Source organism: Saccopteryx leptura, chromosome 3 (assembly GCF_036850995.1).
Source record: "Saccopteryx leptura isolate mSacLep1 chromosome 3, mSacLep1_pri_phased_curated, whole genome shotgun sequence".
In the NCBI taxonomy this organism is placed as follows: Eukaryota; Metazoa; Chordata; class Mammalia; order Chiroptera; family Emballonuridae; genus Saccopteryx; species Saccopteryx leptura.
The window spans coordinates 333,626,332-333,644,570 of NC_089505.1; the positions used below are offsets into that span (position 1 = coordinate 333,626,332).

Here is an 18,239-nt window from a genome sequence, read left to right on the forward strand (position 1 = left end):
GGAGTCCATAAAGCTAATGCCAGGGCATACCCCCATCACACTCAAAGAGAAGGCTTAAAGTGAGAGGACCTGGAAAGAAAAGGGAGCTTGAGGAAGTAGCACAGGGTTGAAATAATTACTTTAGAAAATTAGAGGCTAACACTAAATCATTGCTTTATTTTCTGCACTATAAGGACTCAGAAAGCAGTATAACTTAATTTCTGTCTACTCTTTCCCATGCCTTCTAATAATGAAACCTAGAAGTTTCACTTCTCTAGCTGCTCCAGTTAAGGTTTAAAGATTAGTTCTTCTAGGATTCCCCTCCTATGCATTTGGCTTTCCATCAGTTTCACTTACAGATTCTTTGACTCTTTATGTAATATTTCATTGAACTATATTATATATAAATTATAGAGGATACAAAAATAAAATATGGCCTCTTTTTCCAAGGAGCTCCCAATCTAAGGCTATAATTTGGTTTACTTATTAATGATGAAAACAAGAGGAAAGACTTCATTATGAAAAACTAAAAGCTGCTTTTGAAATTTCTAAGAAAAAAGTCTAAAAATTGCTTAAAATCAGTTAGGATTTCAAAAGTTTCCTCCTGTCAGCCATATGAACTTTATCCAAACCAACATTAAGTAATTAGAGAATGTAAAATTCAATACAGCCTATTTTATATTAGATGACTTTAGAGTATGGTTTTAAAAATTATTACAGAAAATGTTAAACATAAACAAAAGTAGAGAGAATAGTCTAATGAACTCTCATTTATTTACTCATCACTTAGATAATTTATATTCATAGGAAGTCTTTTTTCATTCATATCCCACTAACTCCTCTATACCCAGATTATTTTAAAGTAAATGTCCAACATCATATCACTTCATTTGTAAATATTTTAATTTATATATCTAAAAGAAAAGGACTCATTTTTATAGTAACTATAATACTATTTCTCCTAAAAATATATTAAAAGAATTTCTTAATATCATATCCAATATGTGGCCAGTTTCCAACTGTTTCCAAGGATTTTTCCCCATTGATTTTTTTTATTGCATTTTTATTTTGTTTTGTTTTGTCTTTCTTTTTTGTATTTTTCTGAAGCTGGAAACGGCGAGAGACAGACAGACTCCCGCATGCGCCTGACCGGGATCCACCCGGCATGCTCACCAGGGGGTGACGCTCTGCCCACCAGGGGGCGATGCTCTGCCCCTCCGGGGTGTCGCTCTGTGACGACCAGAGCCACTGTAGCGCCTGGGGCAGAGGCCAAGGAGCCATCCCCAGCGCCCGGGCCATCTTTTGCTCCAATGGAGCCTCGCTGCGGGAGGGGAAGAGAGAGACAGAGAGGAAGGAGAGGGGGAGGGGTGGAGAAGCAGATGGGCGCCTCTCCTGTGTGCCCTGGCCGGGAATCGAACCCAGAACTTCTGCACGCCAGGCCGACGCTCTACCACTGAACCAACCGGCCAGGGCTTGTTTTGTCTTTTGAATGGATTACTTTTATTCCTTGGGATCAATGTGGCCAGCTCATGTCTTCCTTTTTCTAAATTTTAATTTTCAATTACAGTTTAAATAAAATATTAATATAATAGTTTTAGGTATACCCAATGTGGTTAGACAATCATAAACTTTACAAGGTGATCCTCTCAATATTTCAAGTATCCACCTAGCACCAAATAGTTATTACAGCGTTAATGACTATATTCATTAATCTGCATTTCACATTCATATGACTATTTTGCAACTACCAATTTTTACTTCACAAACCTTTCACCTTTTCATCCTGCCTCCAAACTCCACTTTCTTCTGGCAACCATCATTCTGTTCTCTGTGTGTATGAGTCTGTTTCTTTATTTCTTTTATTTATTTCCTTTTTTATTTATTTTTTTTGCTTTTTAGATTCCACATACAAGTGAGATCATTTGTCTTACTCTGTCTGACTTATTTCACTTAACATAACACCCTCTAGGTCCAAAAATGCTGACTCAAATGGTAAGATTTTATTGTGTTTTTTTTTATGGCTGAGTAATATTTCATTATGTACATATACCACAGCTTTTTTATCCCCTCATCTGTTAATGAGCACTTGGGTTGCCTCCATATCATGGCTATTGTAAATAACATTGCAATGAACATAGGGGCACATATGTCCTTTCCAATTAGTGCTTTGGTTTTTTCAAATATATATCCAGAAGTGGAATTGCTGGGTCATAATGCAGTTCTAATTTTAATTTTTTGAGGAAACTCCATACTGTTTTCCATAGTGGTTTCACCAATCTGCAATCCTGCCAGCAGTGCATAAGGGTTTCCTGTTCTCCACATCCTTGTCAACACTTGTTGTTTGTTGATTTATTGACAAAAACATTCTGAAAAATGTGAGGTGGCAACTCGTAGTTTTAATTTGCATTTCTCTGGTGGTTAGTAATGTTGAGCATCTTTTCATGTGTTTATTTGCCATCTGTTTGTCCTCTTCAGAGAAGTGTCTATTCAGGTCCTTTGAGCACTTTTTAATTGGATTGCTTAGAGTATTTTTAGTATTGAACAGTGTGAATTTTTAGTAGATTTTGAATATTAACTCCCTTATTAAATATATCATTGGTGAACATGTTTTCCCATTAAATAGGCTGTCTTTTTCTTTTGTTGATGGTATCCTCTGCTTTGCAAAAACTTTTTAGTTTAATGTAGTCTCATTTATTTATTTTGTTTTGTTTTGTTTTCCTTGCCTGAGGAGCTATGTCAGAAAAAAATACTGCTAAGAGAAATGTCTAAGATTTTACTAACTAAGTTTTTTTCTAATATTTTTATAGTGTTGAGTCTTACAATTAAGTCTTGAATCTATTTTGAGTTTATTTTTGTATATGCTGTAAGAAGGTGGTCTAGTTTTATTTTTTTGTCACGTGTCTTTCCAAATTTCCCAGCATTTATTGAATAAACTGTCTTTACCCAATTGCATGTCCTTGCCTCCTTTGTCATAGATTAATTGACTATTCAGACATGGGTTTATTCCTGGGCTCTGTATTCTGTTCCATTGACCTATGTGTCTTTTTTTAATGTCATTAACATGCTGTTTTGGTTACTATACCATGTTATTTTGATTACTATTGCTTTGTAGTATATTTTGCTATAAGGGAGTGTGATTCTTTCCATTTTGTTCTTCATTCTCAAAATTATTGATTGCATTGAATCTATAGATTGCTTTGGGTCATACAAACATTTCAAAGATGTTAATTATTCCTAGCCATAAACATGGTATATGCATATATTTATTTGTATCTTCTTCAATTTCTTTCTTCAAAATACAAGTATTTTACCTACTTGGTTAAATTTATTCCTATGTTGTTTTTTTTTGTTTTTTTTTTATGTAGTTGTAAATGGGATTGTTTTCTTAGTTTCTCTTTCTAATAGTTCATACTAGTGTATAAAAATGCAACCAATTTCTAAATATTTATTTTGTATTCTACTACTTTACTGAATTTACTATGTTGAATAAGAGTGAAAATGGACTTCCCTGTCTTGTTCCTAATCTTAAGAAAAATTCTTTTAGTTTCCCCCATTGATAGTAGCTGCATTTTTCTGATATTATTATTAGGTTGAATTATGTTTCCTCTATTCTTAGTTTTCTGAATGTTATTATCAAAAATAGATGCTAGATTTTACCAAATGCTTTTCTGCATCTATGGATAGAATCGTAAGATTTTTATTCTTCATTTTGTTTTTGTAGTGTATCACATTAATTGATTTGCAGATATTGAACCAACCTGGCATCCAGAAATAAATTTCAATCGATCATGATATATGATCTTTTTAATGTATTGCTGAGTTCAGTTTGGTAATATTTTGTTAAGAGATTTTGCATCTATGTTCATCAAGGATATTGGTCTATAATTTTATTTTTGTGTCTTTATCTGAATTATCAAGATAATCTTGGTCTTAAAAAATGAGCTTGAGAGTATTCCCTCCTCTTGAACGTTGTGGAAGAGTTTGAGAGGATAGATGTGAATTTTTTGAACGTTTGATAAAATTTGTCTGTGAAGCGATCTGGTCCCAGCCTTTTGTTTGTCAGATTTTTTTTATTACAGCTGTGATTTCATTGGTTGTTATCTATCTGTTCAGATTTAGTCTATTCTCTTTCTACTTCATTTAGTTTTGGAAGATTATATGTTTCTAGAAATTTATCCATTTTTTCCAATTGTCCAATTTGTTAACAGAATTATTCATAATATATTAATCATTTGTATTTCTGTGGTATCAGTTGTTTATTCTCCTCTGTTATGTCTAATTTTATTTATTTGGGTCCTCCCTCTTTTTTTCTTGATGAGTCTTGTTAAAAGTTTATTAATCTAGTTTATATTTTCAAAGAACCAGCTCTTGGTTTTATTGATCTTTGTATTGTTTTTTTTAGACTTTCTTTTATTCCTGCTTTAATCTTTGTTTTCTTCCTTCTACTCACTTTGGGCTTTGTTGTTATTTTTTTAGTTTTTGGATTTTTACTTTTGTTTTAGTTGTAAGACTACATGTTTATTTGAATGTTTTCTTGTTTCTTAAGATGGGCCTGTATTGCTATGAATTTTCCTCTTAGAACTGCTTTTGCTGTGTCTCATAGATTTTTGAGTTGTGTGTTTTTTATATTTTTATTTTTGGAATTGATTTCTACTTTAATACCATTGTGGTTGATATGATTTCAATCTTCTTAAATTTAGTGGGACTTGTTTTGTGGCCTGGCAAATGATCTATCCTAGAAAATGTTCTACATGCGCTGGGAAGAATGTACATTCTTCTACTTTGGGGTGAAATGCTCTAAAAATATCAATTAAATCCATCTGAACTAGTGTGTCATTTAAGGCCACTGTTTCTTTGTTGATTCTCTGTTGGGAAGATCTTTCTATTATATAATAACAATGAGGTGTTAAAATTCCCTACTGTGACTGTTTTACTACCAATCTCTCCCTTATTGTCTCCAATATTAGTTTAAATATTTGGATGGCCCTATGTTGGGTGCATAAATATTTACAAGGGTTATATACAGGGTTAGATCCTCTTATTTGATTGATTGTTTTCTCATTCTGTAATGTTTTTCTTTGTCTCTTACTATATAGTCTTTGTTTTAATGTCTATGTATTAATACATTAGCTTTTTGTTTATTTTTATTTTTAATGAAATATCTTTTTCCACCCCTTTACTTTTATTCTGCATCTTTCAATATTAAATGTGTTTTTTATAGATCAGTTTTGGTTTTTTATTCATTCAGCTACCCTGTGTCTTTTGATGAGAGCATTTAAGCCATTTACATTAAAAGTGATTATTAATAGATATTATTTATTGCCATTTTATTATACATATTTATGTTTCTCTTTTTTCTTTCTTCTTTTTAAAGAAGTTCCTTTAATTTTTCTTGAAATACAAATTTGGTAATGATGAACTCTTTAGCTTTTCTTTTGGAGAAGTTTTTTATGTCTCCTTCTATTTTAAATGATAGTTTTGCAAGGTAGAATAATTTTGGTTGTAGGTTCTTACTTTTAATCACTTTGAATATTTTATGCCAATTCTTGTGGCCTGAAGTGTTTCTGTTGAGAAATCAGCTAACAATCTTATGGGAGCTGCTTTGTAGGTGACTTTTTTCTCTTGTTGCTTTTATGATTCTTTTTTTTACTTTAACATTTGTGTCTTTAATTATAATGTGTATTGATATGGTCTTTTTGGAATCATGTTGTTCTGGACTCTGCATTTCCTGGACTTGTGTGTCTTTTTTCTCTATTGGGATAGGAATGTTTTTGTCCTTATTTCTTCAGAAAGTTTCCCAAACCCTTGCTCTTTTTTCTCCTTCTAATACTCATATTGTGTAGATTTGTTATGCTTGATATTGTTCCAGAAGTCCCTTAAGCTATCCTTATATTTTTTAATTTGTTTTTTTTTCTCCTATACTTATTGGGTATTTTCTTCTATCTTGTCTTCCAAATCATTGATTTGATCTGCTTTACACAGTCTGCTTTTGATTCTTTCCAGTGTATTTTTTATTTCAGATATTGTAGTTGCCATTTTTTATGTTTTCTATGCCCCTTTTATGCTTAGTATCTCTTTGTTTAAGTTCTCAGTGAGTTTATTCCTTCTTTATTTCTATTCCTTAGGCATCCTCATAGCTATTGTTTTGAACTCTGTATCTGGTAGATTGCTTGCCTTCATTATATGTTTCCTTGTCTGTTCATTTTTTCTTCCCCGTTTATATATTTCTGTGTATTAGGTAGATCTACTATGTCTACCAACATTTGTAGAATGGCCTGATGCAGTGGGTGTCCCATGGGGATCAGTGCACAGTCTCTCTCATCACCTGACCTGGATGCTCCTAGTTTCCCTTGTGTAGCTTATGTGAGCCCTCCTGCTATAGTTGTTTTAATTGCTGTTGGCCTCTCTGTGGGTGGGGTTGACTGTGAGAATTGATCATGATCACAGTGTATGAGCTGCTTTGCAGGGGCTAACCCCACAAAGTGTAATTCACCCCAGTAGGGTCTGGTGCCTTCTGACTCCATTTTTTGGTTGTGCTACTTATAAAACTAATTGTGTCATGCTCTAATGTGGTCTAAAACCAGTCATAGGGTTGTTAGCTCTGATGCCTCTTAAAAGGAACTCCATAACAGGTCAATATCAGGGACTGCCTATGACTGCCCTGGACTACATGTTAGGAATTACAAAGTAATCTAAGGTTAGTTGCTGCTTGTGCTAGATCTGGATGCACATGGGAGAGGAATAGTTTTCTATCAAGGCTATCTGCCACCATACTGGGCCTCAGTCAAATCAGCAAAGGCACCTTGATGGCTGCTGCCACTTCTAGCTACCTGATAGGCATAGCCACTGAAAAAGCCTCAAGTGACATGCAAGTTGCATGAATCAGGTTCTCAGTGAGTCACCAGGCAAAGGCAAATGTGTACTGATTAATACAGATTCAGATTTATCACCAATAGTGGGTCTGAGGCAGGCCACTAAGCAAAAGTCTCTCTGTATGCCAAGGCAAGCCATCACCCACATGGAGCCTATGGACCTTTGGTGGTGGAACAGGGTCTCAGGGAGTGGTCCGTGTAGATTTAGTAGAGTTTGTCAGGCTAAAACAGATTAAGAATTGGCAATGTGGAGGGAGGGCTCATCATAGGAATAATGATACCTGTTAGGTATGTAGAAAGATGTCTCTTCCCCGATAGCCCCTCAACTCAGCTTCACACTGTATCTCTCTAACATCATCCCCCACTAAGCTTTCCCAGAATTTCTGGAGGGTTTAAGAAAGAGCAACATGGGCCCAGGCTAGTCACTGCCAGCAAATTCCACAGTCCTGTTTAATCTTGGCAGGGCATAGCCTCAGGTAGCCAGCTGGGTAAGTCTTGTATAGCTCTCCAGGCTAATATTATATGGGTAGAACTGCTCAGCTCATGAAAGATGGTGTCTGTGGGCAATGTGGGAAGTGGACTCAACACAGGAACATTGGCAGTTGTCCCTCCAGCCCTCTCCCCAAAGCCACATAGTTTATGTTTTCTCTGGTTCCCTCTAAGCCAGTGGTCCCCTACCGTTTTGGGGCCATGGACCAGTTTAATGTCAGAAAATATTTTCACATACTGGCCTTTAAGGTGGGACGGATAAATGTATCATGTGACCGAGACAAGCGTCAAGAGTGAGTCTTAGATGTAACAGAGGGAATCTGGTCATTTTTTAAAAATAAAACATCATTCAGATTTAAATATAAATAAAACAGAAATAATATAAGTTATTTATTTTTTCTCTGCGGACCGGTACCAAATGGCCCACAGACTGGTACTGGTCCGTAGCCAGGGGGTTGGGGACTACTGCTCTAAGCTGCTGTGCCTTCAGTGGGACCAATAGTGAGTGTGTATATTTGAGATTTTGTGTCATGGCCATTTAAAGAGGGCACCTGAGTTTCTGGAAGTCTCTCATTTCACCAGGATGGATGGAATACCCACTTCTGTCCATAGCCAGATGTTTTGTAGGCTCCTCTTTCTGGAATTGGTGGTCTGGGCTTGCTAGCCTGGCATGGGGTTGAAACTCCTCTCCCTTCATGAGCAACTGAGATAGCCCTCTGGATTCTCAACTGCCATACATAGGTGTGCGGGCAGCTCTTTTCATATGTCTGCCCCTCCTATCAGTCTTGTGGCTTCTTTTGTAAATCCAGTTATATAAGACTTCTTTTCAGCTTGTCTTCAGATGGTTATCTAGTTTGATTGTTTTATAATTTAATTGTAATTTTGAAGTGGTGCTGGGAGAAGGAGAGTGTAATTTCCACCTACTCTGTCATCTTGGATCCTCCACCCCCCCTCACCTGCATTTTTTTTCTTTAAATCAGGAGTCCAGTAAGGTTCAAACAATGCAATTGTTTGATATTTATTAAGTATCTTTTAATTTATAGATTCTCCCTTCACCTTTCTTCTTTCTTGACACTTATTTGTTACAAAGAAACAAATACATTTTCCTGTGGAATTTCCTACATTCTAGATTTAGGTCATTCAATTTCCATGATGTTATTTAATGTGTTCCCACTTTCTCTTATATTTTCTGTGTTGGAGAAGCTGTGGAGAAAAAGGAACTCTCATTTCTCCTGTGTGCCATGATGGGGGATCAAACCCAGGACTTCCATACACCAAGCTGACACTCTATCCACAGAACCACTGGCCAGGGTTCAGTTAAACATTTCTATAGCATTTGAGTTGCTTAAAACAAATCATTTTCCACCACCATATACTTGTCCCTCTTTACTCCCTTCTCCTCACCCCTCCCCCTCAAACCTCTCCCCAAGGTAACCAATTCACTTTTATCTATGTCCATGAGTCTCAATTTTATATCCTACCTATGTGTGAAATTATATAGTTCTTAGCTTTTTCTGATTTACTGATTTCACTCAGTACAATGTTGTCAAGGTCCATCCATGTTGTTTTAAATGGCAATATGTCATCATTTCTTATGGCTGAGTAGTATCCCATTGCATATATGTACCATTTCTTCTTTATCCAACCCTCTGTCGAGGGACACTTTAGTTGTTTCTATATTTTGGCCACTGTAAATAATACTGCAATGAACATGGGAATGCATATGTCTTTACATATCAATGTAAAACAATGTTTTTGAATTTTGGGGGTGAATACTCAGTCGAAGGATTGCTAGGTCATATGATAATTCTATTCTTAATTTCTTGAGGAACCACCATACTTTCTTTCAAAATGGTTGGACTAATTTGCATTTGTACCAACTGTGAATGAGGGTTCCTTTTTCTCCACAGCTTCTTCAACATTTGTTATTATCTGTCTTGTTGATAATAGCCAGTCTAACAGGTCTGTGGTAGTATCTTATTATTTTGCTTTGCATTTCTCTAATAGTAAGGGTGAGTATCCTTTTATATATCTGCTAGATTTTTGTGTGTCTTCTTGGGAGAAGTGTCTGTTCAGCTCTTCTCATTTTTTTAAATTAGATTGTTTGTTTGTTGCTGAGCTTTATATATATATATATATATATATATATATAGATATAGATATATAGATATATACAGATATATATAGAGAGATAGATATATTTTAGGTATTAACCCCTTATCAGAGCTGTTGTTTGTAACTATCATCTCCCATTTGGTTGGCTGATATTTTGTTTTATTGTTGGTTTCTTTAGCTATGCAGAAGCTTTTTAGTTTGACATAGTCCCATTCATTCATTTATTATTGCCTCTACTTCCCTTGCCTTTGGGATCAAATTCATAAGTTGGTTTCTACGGCCAAGGTCTATAAGTTTAGTATCTATGTTTTCTTCTCTGTAATCATTATTTCAGATGTTGTATTTAAGTCTTTGATTCATTTTGAATTAATTTTTGTGAGGGGGATAAACTGAGGTCAAGTTTCATTCTTTTGCATGTGGCTTTCCAATTTCCCAGCACCATTTATTGAAGAGGCTTTCTTTTTTTTTAATGTGTATTTTTGGCCTCCTTTGTTGAAGATTATTTGTCCATATGTATATGGTTTTATTTCTGAGCTCTGGATTCTGTTCCATCTGTCTGTTTTTCTGCTAATACCATGCTGTTTTGATTATCATGGCTCTGTACTGTAATTTGAAGTCAGGCAGTGTAGTACCTCTGGCTTCATTCTTTTTTTTCAGGATTGCTTTGGCTATTCAGGGTTTTTTATGATTCCATACAAACCTGGTGAGTTTTTGTTCTATTTCTTTTAAAAAATGACATTAGGATTTGCATTTAATGGGCATTGCATTAAATTTGTATATCACTTTGGGTAATATAACCATTTTAACGATGTTGATACTTCCAATCCATGAACATGGAATATTTTTCCATTTCATTGTCCTTTTCATTTTATTTCAATAATACTCCTTATTTTTCAGTATGTAAGTCCTTCATATCTTTTATTAAATTTAGTCCTACGTACTTTTGTTGTTGTTGCAATTTTAAAAGAATTTTTTTTTAGTTCATTTTCCGAAGTTTCATCTTTAGTGTATAGGAAAGCAATAGATTTTTGTGTATTGATTTTGTATTCTGCAACTTTACTCTATTGGTTTACTCTTTCTAAGTTCAGTGGAGCCTTTGGCATTTTCTATATACAGGATCATGTCATCTGCAAAAAGTTATACCTTTATTTCTTTTTTCCCCAATATGGATGCCTTTTAGTTCTTTCTCTTGCCTGATTGCTCTAACTGAATCTTCCAGAACTATGTTGAATAAATGTGGAGTTGGCAGCCTTGTCTTCTTGTTCCTGATTTTAAAGGAAATGCCATCGTTTTTTCACTATATAGTATAATATTAGCTGATTATTTGTCATATATGGCCTTTATTATGTTGAGGTCTTTCCTTCTAAGCCATTTTATTAAGTGTTGTAAACTGAAAGGGATGTTGTATCATCTTGAATATTTTTTCTTCATCTATTGATAGAATTATATAAATTTTGTACTTTGTTTTGTTGATATGGTATATTACGTTGATCAATTACATTTGCTGAACCATCCTTGTGCTTCTGGAAGGAATCCCACTTGATCATAAGCTATTATTTTTTAATGTATTATTGTATTTTATTTTCTAGTATATTGTTGGATTTTTGCATCTGTGTTTATTAGAGATATTAGTCTATAGTGTTCATTTTTTTGTTGTTTTTTCCATGTTTTGGTATCAGGGTTATTTTGGCATCATAGAATATATTCTTTCAAGTTAGTGTTTTGGGTTTCTTTGGATACAACTGAAGTGAAATTGCTTGGTCATTAGGCAGCTCCATTTTTAGTTTTTTGAGGAATTTCTATAGTGTTTTCTATAGTGGCTGCACCAATCAGCATTCCCACTAACAGGGCACAAGAGTTCCCTTTTCTCCACATTCATACCAATGCTTGTTACTGTGGATTTATTAATGATATTCATTTTGACAGATGTGAGATGATATTTCATTGTGCTTTTAATTTGCATTTCTATGACAATTAGTGACTTTAAACATATTTTGATATGTCCATTGGCCTACTTGGAAATATGTCCATTCAGCATCTGCCCATTTTTTAATTGGATGGTTTATTTCCCTGTTTTTTTGGTGTTCAGTAGTGAGTTCTTTGTACATTTTGGATATTAACCCTTTATCAGATGTATCATTGGCAGATACGTTCTCCTATTAGGAAGTTGCCCTTTTATTTTGTTGATGATATTCCTTGCTGTGCAAAAAATTTTTTAGTTTGATGTAGTCCCATTTGTTTATTTTTGTTGTAGTTTCCCTTGTCTGAGAAAATATATCAAATATATATATATATATATATATATATATATATATATATATATTTCTAAGGGAAATGTCAGAGATTTTACTGCTTATGGTTTCTTCTAGAAGTTTTATGGTTTGAGTCTTAATTGAAGTTCTTAATCCATTTTGAGGTTGTTCCTGTATATGCTATAAAAAAGTAGTTTAGTTTCATTTTTTGCATGTATCTATCTAATTTTTCTAGTACTATTTATTGAATAGACCATTTTTACCTCATTGTATGTTCTTGCCTCCTTTGTCAGATTTTAATTGACCATATAGGAATGGGTTTATTTCTGAACTCTTTATTTTTGAAGTACTTATTCTTATTAATACTCACATTATCCCATCTTTGGTTAGTGATTGCCTATTTAAGTTGGTCTTTGAGTCCTTTCAACATGACCATTGTAGTCCTTGATACTATCTTAGCTTTATGATGTACAAAAAGAAATGTTTCAGACCATCTTGTACATTTCCTACTCTAGATGTGAAATCAACTATTTCTCCAAAAAAGCCCAGCTTCTTCTCATGGAATAAAAAGGCCATAGTCTGAACATTTAGTACCCTCATTCTTATTGTTTTTTTCACTGTTTCTAGGTCTTTTCAGTGGATATAACTAGGAAATTGTATTTGTTTTTCTCTATAGAAGAAATATATCATGAATTGAATAATATTTCCAATTCAGGTTCAGAACAACAAGGTTTTACTTTACCCCACTGATGTTATTATATCTGTTCCTCATTTTTCCCTGGCTAAAAATCCTACTTCTTAGTACAACAATATAACCACTCATTTGTTGTATATACACACAATATAATAGACATACAATGTTGTAATAATAATACCAACACAATTATCAAGAGCATGATTATTTAAAAGTTTGTTTATTGCATATTTTTTGGTTTTAGTATGTATATTTCACTAGAGATATACAAATTTCTGTTAACCTCTACTGCAAGTTACTATGAATGTGATATCATTTTCACCTTTTATATTTTGGTTTTAAATCCTGAAACTACTGATTTTTAAAATGTTTAAATGCTTACTTATGACTTTTCTTTATATAATAGGAAAGAAATTGCAAATAGGAATAATTTATGATCTTATTAAAATAAGTACATCCTCTGTATTCATTCTTTTATTTATATCTTTATTTTTTATGGTGATGGCTGAATTAGTCCAGGTGAGAGAAGAGTCTTATATAGAGATAGGGCATGACCTATCAATACCCCAAACTATCCATTTATGGAAGGTTTAAACCTAGGTGAAAATATGTACTGGACATATCTTTACAAAACCCACATATTTTTGCAGAAATAGTTCATTAATTATTGTTGATGTTATATTGAAAGAATGAGGACATCCATAGATATCACTTTAATATCTTTGTCAGTGCTACAAAGTGCAGTACAGAAGTAGAGCCATTGTCTAGAGGGGTCAGTGATTGATTTCACACTCACTATTCCTGACAGATTTTATATGAGATACTCTGATAATGTAGTCATTTGGCATGTTAGTTTCAATCACCCCACAATAAGATTTAATTTTTCATTTTACGTTAGTATAGGGCCAAAGGACATATAAACCCAAGATACATGTTTAGTTTATAGTTGTGGTTCACACCCTTGACTGCACTTTAAAATCACCTGGGGAGCTTTTAAAAGTATCAACACTTGGGCCCCACTCCCAAATATTCAGGTTTTATTGGTCTGGTTGCAGGGCCACAACAGTTGCACAAGTGCAGGGAGCACCACTTACTGAGAAATTATTCATCCCCTGGGTGCCCCCACCTCCTGGAGCACAAGTCCATTGTATTCTATGTGAATGACACCTACTATACTCGCGTAAACTTGTATAGGCTTAGAGAGAGGGCCTGAGCACACCTGTTTCCAGAAGCTCCACAGGTGACTCCAATATGCAGCCAGAATTGAAAACCACTTTGAGATACAAGCATACTTTGAAGATATTGCAAGTTTGATCCCAGACCACTGCAATAAAGTGAGTATCACAATAAAGTGAGCTGTAATCTTTTTTGCTGGTGGAGGGTCTTGCCATCAACTTTTTTAAAAATTAAAAAAAAAGCAACATCTGTGAAATACAGTAAAGAGAAGCACAATGAAACTGAGTTATGCTTGTATAAATTGGAGCATGGATTTAGAAGCCATGGAAAAATGGATTCAAACTTTCATTCTAATCTTGTGGGAAGAGCTAAAGTAGGCTCTCTTGGCTCGCAGGCTGCAGCAATCCCTGGAGGAATGCGCCGCGGAGCCACCATCATGCCTGGGCATTTACAGGAAGGCTTCGGCACATGGTTATCAACCGATTCGACCAATTATTTGACAATGAATCAGACCCCTTGGAGGTGTTGAAAGCAGCAGAGAAGAAAAAGATGTCGTCAGTAGCGGCTTTGGGGTCCTTGGGGACAAGAACACAGCTCAGGGTGCAGCCCAGACTTGTTCTGATGCTATAGGAAAACAGCTGCATCGAGTCCCAGAAATATCACAAGAGCCCACTGCAGTCCAATGTTGGCATGGCTGACAAGAAAGAGGAGCCACAGCCGCTGGTGGCACTTAAGAAAGAAGGACTAAGATTTGTTGGAAGACCAGATCAACAACTTCAGGTGAAGAGAAGATAACTGCCAGAAGACCAGAAAGGCAACCTCCTCATGAACGATGATTTGGAAAGCCACTCAAAGCAAAGGGTGAAGAAGGAGATGTTGAACTGATAAACGGATTATTGATCAGCCTTTCCGAGGCCGTGGTGGTCTTGGAAGAGGTGGAGGAAGCTGTGGATGTGGAAGGGGCCAAGGGGTTGGATTTGATAGGCATAATGGAAGTGATAGATCTAGCATGAAAGAGGACAAACTGGGAAGCAGCAGATCTCACAACTGGGAAACTGTCAAAGGTGAACTAACAGTCCCCAAAATAAGTCAAAGAGTGAAGAGGCTCATGCTGAAGATTTAATTATGCATTACCATTTATAGAAGCCTTGCTGCAAATGATATAACGTCTCAACTGGAGATCAATTTTGGAGACCATGGCCACCCAGTACAGTGGTGGCAGGGGAGGAGACGTGGCCATGGGTGTGGAGGATGTCCAAACTGTAGCAGCAAGACTGACAAGTAAAGTGCTTCTGCTGATGTAGATAACCCAGAAGTATTCCAAACTCTGGCTTAACTGGACAACCCTGGTTCCTTTGTAGGCCCTACTTCTCTGAGGTGGTGCATGCATAAGGATCCCAACCTACTAAAAAAGGCTGTTTTTCATACCATTCACACCTGCAGACTGAATTTTATCTATTTGAAAAATGAACTCTCTCTCTACACAGAACTAACAAAATGGTAGTCAGTTTTGTATTGAGAAATGTATTGGTAGCATGAATGTTTTCATAATTTTCAGAGATTATGATTTCTTCATGAATATATTATATTGCTGCTTGCAAATATGCATTTCCAAACTTGAAATATAGGTGTGAACATGTTTATAAAATAAAAATCTCACTCTATTACTCGTTAGCTGTGTGACCTTAGGAAAGACATTTAACCTCTTGGAGCCTCAATCTCTTCATTTTAAAAATGATGATATAATGCAGGGGTAGTCAACCTTTTTATATCTACCGCCCACTTTTGTATCTCTGTTAGTAGTAAAATTTTCTAACCGCCCACCAGTTCCACAGTAATGGTGATTTATAAAGTAGGGAAGTAACTTTACTTTATGAAATTTATAAAGCAGAGTTACAGCAAGTTAAAGCATATAATAATAATTACTTACCAAGTACTTTATGTCAGATTTTCGCTAAGTTTGGCAGAATAAATCTTTATAAAACAACTTACTATAGTTAAATCTACCTTTTTATATGTATTTTGGTTGCTCCGCTACCGCCTACCATGAAAGCTGGAACACCCACTAGTGGACGGTAGGGACAGGTTGACTACCACTGATATAATGCTTCATTAGATATATTGATGAAAAAATAATGATACTCTAAGTGAGATGCTTGGCACAAAGTTAATGCTCAACAAGCCACTATTACTACTTCAGTTGTTATAGCAATATTTCTGTATTAGTCCAGATTTCTCCAGTACTAAGCAACAGCAATCTAACTCAGATGACTTGAAGCAAAAATGGGGAATTTAAGCAAGCTGCAAGAAGGTAGGGCTGGATATTACACACTCAACAACTACTTACAGATTCTGGAATTTGTATGCTGTTAGAACACATATTCTATCTCTCTGGTACATATTCCAACTTCTTTCATGGTGCCTTCATTCTCTCAAGCCAGCTGTCCCCTCAGATGCTAAACTATGACTATAGGCAGCTTAAGACATGTCTTTAAAGATTCTTAGCATAGAAGAGCCAAGTAATCCATCATATCCAGCTCACTGGGAAAATCAGTCTTCTATGTCCATCCCTGTGGTCAAGATGTGTAGTCCTTGAAATAGAAAGAAGGGATAAAGAACACAAAAACCACCTTTATTTTCACTGTTGAAATCTGATTCAAAATATATAAAATACATAAAATCCCTTCCATCCTAGGATCTATTAGCAATTAAGAAAAGACAGTAGTAAGGTCCCAGAAGCAATAAAAAAAATCTGAATTTAAAACATCTAGTCTTTCTGCTTTTCATGACCTATATATGATAATCATCCCAAAGATGGGAACAACACAAGCATTCCTTAACTTCTCTGGTTTTCTTCACCTGAGACACTCAGGTGGACATGCATATGAGGAGTTGGATAAATTGATGCCATGTTTCCAGCAATCTGTATTATCTAATAGGTCCTGCTCCCACCCCACAGTCTCTCTACAAGTGGGAAAACTTAGCAGAGTTATTTACACTCTCTACAGCTTAGCAGAAAGAATCATATTACATGCTCAACAACTAATCTACTGTGTATGTTATCTGAGAATAAGGCAATGAGAAATAATGATCACAAAAAACCAGGGACACCCTTTAACATTTGGATTGTTTTCACCACTTACCTAATACTTGTGGTGAAGAAGCAACAAGATTGTAAAAGAGGAACAGGATTCATCACTTTATACTAATGTGCTTTTGAAAAATTATTTAACTTCTTGGATCTTCAGTTTCCTGATCTATGAAATGAGAGCAATAATATTTCACAATACTATTGTGAAAATGGAATATATTTGATAAGTGACAATGTATTCAAAAATTAATTACACTCTTCACAGTTGATCTTCAATAAGTAGTTTCAGAGTTTGAAGAATAGTTTTATATTTAAAAAATTACTGAAGAGTCCTTACTATGAACATGCACTTATATTAGATCCAGTAGAGAAGATGACTGGGCATGTACTTAAGTATCCTAGGAAACATTGCAAAAGATGCACAAGTATTATTGGTATTCACTGATCTTTGGGTCTTAGCACACTTTCTTTGTGGTTACAGATATGATTGATAAAGCTGCTGACATTCATTTTAAATTGCCCTACTACTTTAATGGTTCCATGGCACTATTTAGGAAAGCACCTGACTCACTTCACCATAACCTCATTCAACACTTTAGCAAAGAAAGCAATGGAAAAAAAAGCCAAATATTAATAGCATTACTAGGACTTCTATGTCAAATGATGCTTTGGGGGATTTTGAGTCCTCTTTGCATTTCCTATTCAGGCACAGTAAACTAATTATAGGTTGATCAAAGTTGAGGGGAGGAGTATATGAGTGAATGTGAAAAAAATAACTATCTCATGGCCAAGGACACAGATGGCACTCTAGTTAGCTCTCGTGGGCAACATTAAGTTCTAGATTATGTACGAGAATAACTGACCAGTTAGCCTCTATAGGCAAGGACCCTAGTCCCAGATAGTATGCATCAAAAAATATAGATAGTACATCTTACCTGACCTGAAAATGAAGGAATTATCTTTCTAAGCCTTTTCTAGTTTTAAGACTCTATAACCAAAAGTTCTTATTTTTCCAAAAGTGAACATTGCTTTCACTGTAGTAGTTAGTCTGCTCATGACCCTCTCAGCAGCAAGAGGTGAAATAGCACAGAATTTTCTAGATCAAAAATTACAAATAAAGGTCAACTATGGATTTCAAATTGTTTAAAAGGATAGGTACTTAAACTTCACTGAAGTGTAGGGAGAAAATTGATGAAAATATCTTAGTATTGAAGAAATATGTATTCTTAATTTTTTAAACATCAAGTCTTGGTACCAATTTTATTTCAATTTCTGCTAATATGGCCACATATTGTAGATGCCTGATTTATAGTTTAAGTATCCCTTGGCAACATGATCTCTTGCTTCTCTCTTTCGTTTCCTTTCTACCCCTCCCTTATGTTTTTTCTCAAGAGAATCAGGAAAAAGTTTCCTGTTTTTCAACTGTTGAATCTATTTATGAACTAAACAGTTTAGCACAATTAAGCAGGATACCTCATTCATCAAACCTTCATTTTTCTAAGACTCCCATCCTGCCAGCCACCAAAAGCATGTGTTAAGTGGAAGCTGTGTTTCTAGTCTGTTGGCATGCC

At 35.1% G+C, this 18,239-nt stretch overlaps 1 protein-coding gene and 1 pseudogene across 1 annotated transcript in view; both read left to right on the forward strand.

Annotated features, from left to right (window-relative positions):
- The window catches only part of CPQ (carboxypeptidase Q), a 576,439-nt gene that overhangs the window by 475,793 nt on the left and 82,407 nt on the right, over positions 1 to 18,239 (forward strand). The window lies entirely within an intron of this gene.
- On the forward strand, positions 14,014 to 14,700 carry LOC136397504 (SERPINE1 mRNA-binding protein 1-like; annotated as a pseudogene).